At 42.9% G+C, this 9,219-nt stretch overlaps 1 pseudogene; it reads right to left on the bottom strand.

The window, feature by feature from the left end:
* Positions 1-231: 231 nt before the first annotated feature.
* On the bottom strand, positions 232-1,012 carry LOC110308665 (annotated as a pseudogene).
* Between the last annotated feature and the right edge of the window lie 8,207 nt (positions 1,013-9,219).

The raw sequence follows: 9,219 nt of genomic DNA, 5'->3' as shown, positions 1-9,219 counted from the left end.
GTCATATTGGCTAACTAATATTTGAAAAATAGGCATTTTTTTTGAATAGCCTGTTGAGAAAAATGCACTGACCCTGGCTTAGAGCCATGTCACTCTCCTAGCTTGTGACGACTGAACCCCCTCATAAGGGATTAAGAAGCCCTCAAACCGCAAGTTTAGTCACACTGACTTCTGTCTCCCACTCTGCATGTCTACTTGCAACCATCATTTTTCTCAGTCTCTCAAAAATAAAAACTATCAAAGTTTTTGAAAAGGCTCGGCAGTTTTTTGGAGTCTCTGAATGATTACAGCATTCTTCAAATCTGCTTCTTCCAATGTGAGTGTTTCATCCAGAAACCCGAGGAAAGGAAGAGCTGTTGCCAGGGCAAAGAGAGGGCTTCTCTGAGATCCTTGGTATTTTTTAATGAAGTCTTTGATGTGGCTCACCCTATGAGAAACATTAAATCTTTGGACAGTTCTTTCCCCATTGGCTAACCAGATCTGGATCCTGGTAATGGGCTCCAAGTTGTTCAGTGAAACAGCAGACAAAGTACTTGTATTGTCAACTTCAACACTCTTTGCTTTAGAAACGATTCTTGGTGTTCTAGCACTTCCTAGTCTGAGGCCCTGTCCTGAGAAGGGCTGGAACACAGGCTTTGTAGACATACATACTTCATTTTTCTTCTACTTTAACATCCACCTCCTCTTTATCAAAAATTTCCCGTAATTCTGAAGGTAATTCCCCCTTTTTGATGGAGTTCAGAAACTGCTGACTTGCACCATCAGAGTAACTTCTAAAATCATCACTGACAGTGAATCCGTTTTCCCACAGTTTTATATTTACATCTACCTGTTTCTTCTGTTCAGTGGGGGACAAGCATTTGGCACTAGCCTTCCCTGCTTCGTCAAAAAGGCTGTCAACAAAATATTCACAGTCCTTTTGTTGATTATCATTGATGGGTTGACTGTCAGGAGGTCCTATTTCACAAGCCCATTCTTCTTTTATACTGTCAAGATTATCTACTTCTTTCATTCTCTTTCTGCTACTCAGGGCGCGGCCCCATGGCCTAGTTAGTCCTCGGTGCCTGGGCTTGGGCAAGCGCCAGCACCGCTGGGTTGAAGCTCCTCAGCCCCGGAGCGCTGGGAAACCCTGTCGGGACCAGCGTATTCGCCGCGCAGATCTCTTAACTCATATTTATATAAGCTATCATATTTCACTGCCAAGATTTAACAAATGAAATGTCTCTGAGCCAAGTCTGGTGATCCTAGCCTGTATCTTAGGTACTCAAGAAGCTGAGGCATGAGAAATCACAAATTCAAGTACTGGCTCAGCTACAGAGTATGTTCAAGACTAGGCTGGGAACTTAGTGAGACTCTCTCTGAAAATAAAATGTGGGAAAGAGAACCGGGGGGTGAATAGCTCAATGGTAGAAAGCTTTCCTAGCATGCATAGGACCCACACAGCCCATATCTTTAATAGAGAAAAGAAAGACCAGGTGTAGTAGCGGGGACTTGTAATCCCAGTGCTGGAGAGGTGAAGGCATGAGATCCCAGGGATCGCTGGCCAGCCAGCCTAGCGAACTTGGTGAGTCCTTGGCTAGTGAGAGATTCTGTCTGTGTGGTGCCTGAGCAACACAACTCATGGTTGTCCTCTGGGATCCCCATATATGCATACCCTCACACACACTCAGAAACATACTATCACCCCCACTCTTTTTGTTGTTGTTGTTTTGGTTTGGTTTTGGTTTTTCGAGACAGGGTTTCTCTGTGTAGCCCTGGCTGTTCTGGAACTCACTTTGTAGACCAGGCTGGCCTCGAACTCAGAAATCTGCCTGCCTCTGCCTCCTGAGTGCTGGGATTAAAGGCGTGCACCACCACGCTCGACTTTTCACCCCCACTCTTGCATACAAAGGTACCTAAATACAAGTGGGCTAACATCTGTCAGGCTGCACAATCCATCCTAAAACAGCCCTCAGGCTGAAGATCTGTTGGAGGGAATATTGATTATGAATTATGTATGGTTAAGCTTCCCGTTTCCTGCCACATTCTTCCCTTTAGAGTCTTTCTCTGAGGCTTGGCCCCTTAATATTATTGAATATTACGTCATTGGATCCAGCTTTACCTGATTAGTTGAATTGTTCAAGCCACTTCATGGAACTTCACCCAATAAGCTGTCTTACTTTCTTTTCCTGTTGCTGTGATAAAAGACCCTTATGAAAACTTCAGGGAGAAAGAATTCAGCTCACAGTTCCAGATTATAGTCCATTATTGCAGGCAGCAGGAACTTGGAACATCTGATCACCTTATATTTACCCACAGCAAAGAGCAAAGAGCAATGAAGAGCTGCATGCATACCAGTGCTTTGCTTGCTGTCTCTACTTGTATACAGACCAGAAACCCCTTTATCTGAAGGTCGCTAGGAGAAGACTGGCTTTCAGATAGGTAGGATGAGGGTCTTAAAGCCCATGGCAACAGTGACACACTTCCTCCAACAAGGCCACACCTCCTAATGGTGCCACTCTCTAGGCCAAACATATTCAAACCACCACATTCCACTCTCTAGCCCCCTGTCTTAGTCAGGGTTTCTATTCCTGCACAAACATCATGACCAAGAAGCAAGTTGGGGAGGAAAGGGTTTATTCGGCTTACACTTCCATACTGCTGTTCATCACCAAAGGAAGTCAGGACTGGAACTCAAACAGGTCAGAAAGCAGGAGCTGATGCAGAGGCCATGGAGGGATGTTCTTTACTAGCTTGCCTCCCCTGGCTTGCTCAGCCTACTCTTATAGAACCCAAGACTACCAGCCCAGGGATGGTCCCACCCACAAGGGGCCTTTCTCCCTTGATCACTAATTGAGAAAATGCCTTACAGTTGGATCTCATGGAGGCATTTCCTCAACTGAAGCTCCTTTCTCTGTGATAACTCCAGCTGTGTCAAGTTGACACAAAAATAGCCAGTACACCCCCACAGGTTTGTTCAAACACATGAGTCTATGGGACCATACCTAAACATACCATAATGCAAACTACATTTAATCCAACTTCAAAAGTCCCCATAGTCTATAGTAGACTCAACAATGTTAAAAATCCAAAGTTCAAAGTCTTTTCTGTGATTCATGCCGTCTCTTAACTGTAATCCCATATAAAGTCCAAAGTGCTGGACAAGACAGAAAACCAGCTGGGTCAACAGCAAACTTTACATCTTCATATCTGATGTGGAAGCACTCCTCAGATCTCCAACTTCTTTCACACTTGTTTACTGATGACAAATCTGGCATTCAGCACCAACAGACTTCATCCCCTTGTGCTGGTTTTACTCTCCATGAGCAGCTTTCTCCAGAGGAATTCCATGGCTCTGACATTTCTAAAATATTGGTGTATCCAAGGCAACTTTCAATTTACCACTTCTTGTTGTTCCAGTGTGTAGGACCCACACATGATCTTCTGGGCTCCTCCAAAAGCCTTGGGTTACTTCTTCAGCTCTGCTCACTGCCTACAGTGAAAGTCCTAACTCTTAAGACTTTGGTTGACTCCACTGCATTACTGCTACTGGTGTTGGTGGTCATTCCATGGTACTGGCATCTCCAATATTGCAACTTGGCTTCACCAATAGTTTCTCATAGGTTTCCTTCCTGGTGTCAAGCCTCAACACCCCTTCAGGCCTGGCCATCAACTGCAACTGAGGCTGTACCTTCACCCATGGCCTTCCATGACCTCTTCAATGACAGTGCCAACCTCAGCTGCTCTTCATGATCCCTTTATGCCTTCAAAACCAGTACCACCTGGTGACTCTCACACATTACCAAGTACAGCTGCAGCATGAGGCATAACCTTGTTTATCTCTGGAACACAGCTTCTTTGTGCTCTCAGAAAATTCTTTCCAGATTTCACCTCAGTGATGCTGGTCTTGTATTAATCGACACTAATTACTTATCTCTAGCTAACCAGCATCAGTTGTCCCAGTAGTCTCCTTCTCCTCTTGACAGAGCCAAATGGGCAAAGGTACTGAGTTCTGCTGCTTGCTGGGGCTAAACTATGGCCCCCTTATTCTATTACATTATCATCAGCTTTCTGTTTTCCAATGGTTTCCCTCATTGCCTAAGCTTAGCTGTCCTGAATTTTGCTCTGTAGCTCAACTTTGAACTCAGAGATCTGCTTGACTCTGTCTCCTAAATGCTGGAATCAAAGGTATGTACCACTACACCTGGGCTTAATATTTTCTCTACTTGGAACCTGTTCTATACCAGGCTGGCCTTTAACTAAGAGATCTGCTTGCCTTTGTCACCTAGGACTAAAGGTATGTACCACCATACTTGGGCCTAAGTTTATCTGGGTGGGATCTTGCCCCAAAGTCACCATTCTCTTGATCTGTTAGTTTCCTTGAACATAGGATTTAGCTCCATTACATTTCCTGGTGCTCCTTTATTACCATATATTTTTTATATTTCTCCTTCCTGAGCTTGTTCCTTTTCATTAAAATGTTCTTTAGCCAGGCGTGGTGGCGCACACCTTTAATCCTAGCACTCGGGAGGCAGAGGCAGGCGGATTTCTGAGTTTGAGGCCAGCCTTGTCTCCAAAGTGAGTGCCAGGACAGCCACGGCTACACAGAGAAACCGTGTCTTTAAAAAAAAAAAAAAAAAAAAAAAAAAAAAAGAGTGAACTTTAGTAACCACACAACAGAATTTATAATAGGCTGTTTTGAGATTTCTTTTGTCAAAGTAATTAATCTAAATCTCTTCACTTTAGCCTCAGGTAGACTCTTTGAAGGGCAAAATGCAGCCACATTCTTCACCAAAATATCACAAGAACAGTCTCTCAGACACATATCAAAATTCTTCTCCTCTGAAATCTCTAGAGCCAGGCTTCCACAGTTCAAATCATCCTCAGCAACAAAGCCTTCCATATTCCTACTATGATGACCCCTTACACCCCACTTAAAGCATTCCACAGCATTCTATCCCAAAGTCCCCAAACCAACATTTTCCAAACAAAAGTATGGTCAGACCTATCACAGCAATACCCCACTCCTGGTACCAACTTCTGTCTTAATTAGGGTTTTACTGCTATGAATAAACATCATGACCAAGGCAGCTCTTATAAGGACAACATTTAATTGCAGATGCTTACAGGCTCAGAGGTTCAGTCCATTAACACCAAGGAGGGAACATGGGCAGAGTCCAAACAAGCATGGTTCAGGAGGAACTGAGAGTTCTACATCTTCATCTGAAGGCCACTTGAAAAAGACTGGCTTCCAGGCAGGTAGGATGAGGGTCTTAAAGCCCACACTTACAGAGACAGACTTCCTCCAACAAGGTCACACCTACTCCAACAAGGCCACACCTCAGTGTCATTCCTTGGGCCAAGCATATTCAAATCACCACACAACCCAACTTTTAAAATCTATTCCCACATTCATTTTCTAGGTTTATATCACACATTAGAAAAACCATGCTTTCTTGTGTGTACGTATAAGAAAACTGGGGTGCAAATGTTATGCACCTATTCTCCTGAAACTCACAGAGCTCTGACCTATTTAGAAAGAAAGAGACTTGGGTACTCTTACTTCTTACCATAGCTCACTCAGTCAGTGCCATCACGTAGAAGTGTTCATACCTGCACTGTAGGACTTGGGTGTAGCTTCCTGGTTGGGTGCTTGCCTATTGCATACAAGGCTTTGCTTTCCGTGGCCAGCACTGGGAAAGGCTGGGTGCATTGGGGTGGGGGTGGGGAGAACAGATGGATATTCCCCTATGTGAGGACAAAACACAGAAATGAATCCACATGCTGAGCTCTCAGCAGATACTGAATATTCTGGCACTTAGGTCACAGACCTTCCATACTTCAAGAGTGTGGGTGATGCATTTCCGTACTTCAGAGATGACCAGTCTAAGGTGGTTTGTTAGAATAACCTCAGTGGACTGAGGTAGCAGTGAGGGTTCACATTTTAGAGCCCTTCTTCTTTTAAATTCACACCCACTTCAGAGATCAGTTCTGTGTTCTGATCTGAATTAAGCTATAATGCTGAAACTTGGAGTTTATCAATATATTTATTTGAGTGTGTGTACATGTGAGTGCATGTGTGTACAGTAAATATGTGGTTTCCCTTGAAATTGTTCTTGTGTAGAGATCAAAGAACAACTTGCCAGAATTGACTGTCTCCTTCCACCATTTAGGTCCAGGGGTTGAGCTCAGGTCTCCAGGCTTAGGAACCTTTACCCACTGTCTTAGTTAAGGTTTTATTTCTGTGAGAAGTTGCCGTGACTATGGCAACTCTTATAAAGGAAAACATTTCATTGGGACTGGAGTTTGAATCCCCAGTACCCACATAAATAGTTGAGCATAGCTGCGCCCCCAGCACTGGGGACCAGAGACAGCAGATAGGTCTGGTCAGCTTATGACCAAGCCATTCTAGCTGAGTGTCTGAATCAGAGACCCAGTGTTGAGGGAGGGGTGTGGAAGAGTGTTAGAGGAAGACATCTTATTAAAGAATGACTGCTTTGATTTCCATCTCCGTAAAGCAGAACAGAGTCACAGATGATAGAAAACACATGTGATCGTGAATATATGTTGACATCATAGCTGACAAAGAAGACTCGGTGTCTCAGTCTGATCGTGTTTCCTGGTTGTTATCAAAAATAAATTTCTGAGACTGACTGCACCTATGATTTCATTTCCCTCTTCATGGTTGGGGATTGAACCCAGGGCCTGCATATGAGGCAAACACACCACTACTGAGCCACATGCCTGCTCCTTCATTTCACAGCAATTCAGTGAGATAAACCCTTACTCACTACCGGCGAAGAGTTAATGGGTTCTAATTAATGTTTTAAAGATCCTTGCAACATACCTTAATGATTATATTAAAACAATTATGATGGTAATATCTACTATTAATTATATATTTTATTTCATTGGATTATCACAACAATGTCATGAAGTAATGGTAAATTATTCCTATTTACATTTTTGCCCATAGATTTGTGCTGCTCAGAACCTTGGCCAGAGAAGTTTCTCTCTGCAGTGGGCAGCAGTTAATACAGAGACTCATAACTGGTCAAAGTGCTGAGGAAAAGTCTTTTTCTGAGTGCTCAGCCCTAAATGGGACATCTGTATCAGCCTCTACCTCAAGGCCCAGGGAACATTTAGAAAACAGAGGAATAGGCCCTGAGCTTGCCTTTGTTTATAAAGTAAACTGGCTTCACCTTTGCTTTAGTGAGCAAAGGCTATGTGCCTCAAGCCATTATTATATTTTTCATGCTAAATGGAATATTTCTGACAATAATTGTATATATTCTAGGTGTGTGTGCACTATTTGACATGTGCACACACTGCGAAATGATGACCACAACCAAGCTAAAGTGACGTGCCTGTTGTGCCGCCTGGTTTGACATTCTTTCCAGGGTCGTGGGCACAGTTTTCCATGGTGTGTATTCCAAGCTCAAGTCTGTAATATCCAGCATTGTCTGCATGATGCACAATAAGCTCTATGGTCACTGCAGCCCTTTAGTACTTTGTTTTCAAGTGATGTTTTTCCAGTTTCACTGTTTAAACTTACCGGCCCAAGATCTTGTCAGACTCTGAGTCTATTAATGGTCCCAGGTTCTTCCCAGCTTGAGGCGCTTCTGACATGACTGGTCTAGAAAACACACTTCTTGCCACAAGGTGGTGCCTGTGCGCTTTCTTTCTTTCCTTTTTTAAAAATTAAGATATTAATTCCATCACTTTCCCTTCATTTTCTGCCTCAAAAAGAGTCAGCCCAAATCAGTACTTTCTTTTTGTGGGGAAGAATAAGGAGGAGTTGAGACAGGGTCTCACTGTGTAGACCAGGCTGGCCTCAAACTCCTAGAGATCTGCCTGCCTCTGGCTCCCAAGTGCTGTGATTGAAGACTTGTGTCACCAGGTCAGGTCCTGTGTTCTTCCTTTAGAACCAAGGACCTCAGTATCCTTCCTGGTCCTCATCAAGGGACAGAGCTGTCCATACCTGGAGGCTTTACACTCCCAGAAATCAGAAGGATACATCATAGGAAAACTGGCTGAGTGGCATCCAAATGCACAAGTCTGGCCTGGGTCTCTGTCTCTGTGTCTATCTCTGTTCCAGTAAATGCATTTGAATTGTTCTCAAATAAACATATTGGCTTCAACAAAAAAAACCACTAGCCGAGAAAGAGAACACACATAGCTTTAAGTGTTTTATGCTCTTTGCACAAGCAGATGCTGGGAAATAACTCTTGTCTTTGGTTGCAATCTGCTGAGCTCTCTGGCACGCTCTGGCTGTCGCTGAATATGGATGAGTCTTGAAAGTTGCAGGAAGCCACTTGAGTTCCCCCTGCTCAGCCAGGTCATAATGTCTTTAACCCCACTGCCACACTATCTTGGTTTTTGTTTATGAATGCATTTTATTTTCAATGTTGCATGTCACTTATTGCTGCATATATACAGCAATGTCTTCATTTGTTTGTTCCTTGCGTTCCATACACAGAACATCAGGGAATGTAAATACAACTAAAATCTGCTACATTAACTGCAAGATGACTTAAAAATATATTAGTCTCAAAACATATTCTCTAAGGCTTATTCTTCCTTTCTTTTCTTTTTATTTATTTTTCCTGTGTATTATTTCCTGCAGTACTGGAGTTCTTACTCAGGGCCACACACATGGTAAACAAGTGCTCTCCTACTGAACCACACCCCAAGTTCCTCCCCTGATTCTTATGTAGAAGACATACTTAAAAATATCAGTCTAGGGCTGGAGAGATGGCTCAGCGGTTAAGAGTGCTCTTCCAGGGGTCCTGAGTTCAATTTCCAGCAACCATGTGGTGGCTCACAACCATCTGTAATGGGATCCCATGCCCTCTTCTAGGGTGTATAAAGACAGCTACAGTGTACTCATAAAATAAATAAATATTTTTAAAAATATTGTTCTAAGCCTAGAACCTCTTGAAGTTATTCCTGGTTCTCTCTCCCATTTTTATGCTTCCAGAACTAAGACTCAAGTTACATTTACAGATACCTTGGACATATAGCTAGGGTCTTCTCTGACTAGAATCATAACTTAAGATAATCCTTTTATTTTAATCTATATTCTGCCACATGGCTGGTTACTTGTGCTCAGGTACCATGCATCTTGTTACAGTTTTTTTCTTTGTTACAGTTTTGTACTTAACTTATTTTTTTATCCAAATTTACATTACCATTCTAAAAACATCTTTTTAGATCTAGAACATCGTCTTAAACCCTAAA

This window comes from Mus caroli, chromosome 13, assembly GCF_900094665.2.
Source record: "Mus caroli chromosome 13, CAROLI_EIJ_v1.1, whole genome shotgun sequence".
In the NCBI taxonomy this organism is placed as follows: domain Eukaryota; kingdom Metazoa; phylum Chordata; class Mammalia; order Rodentia; family Muridae; genus Mus; species Mus caroli.
The sequence above is the reverse complement of the archived record's forward strand: the minus strand, read 5'-3'. Positions and strand labels throughout refer to the sequence as shown.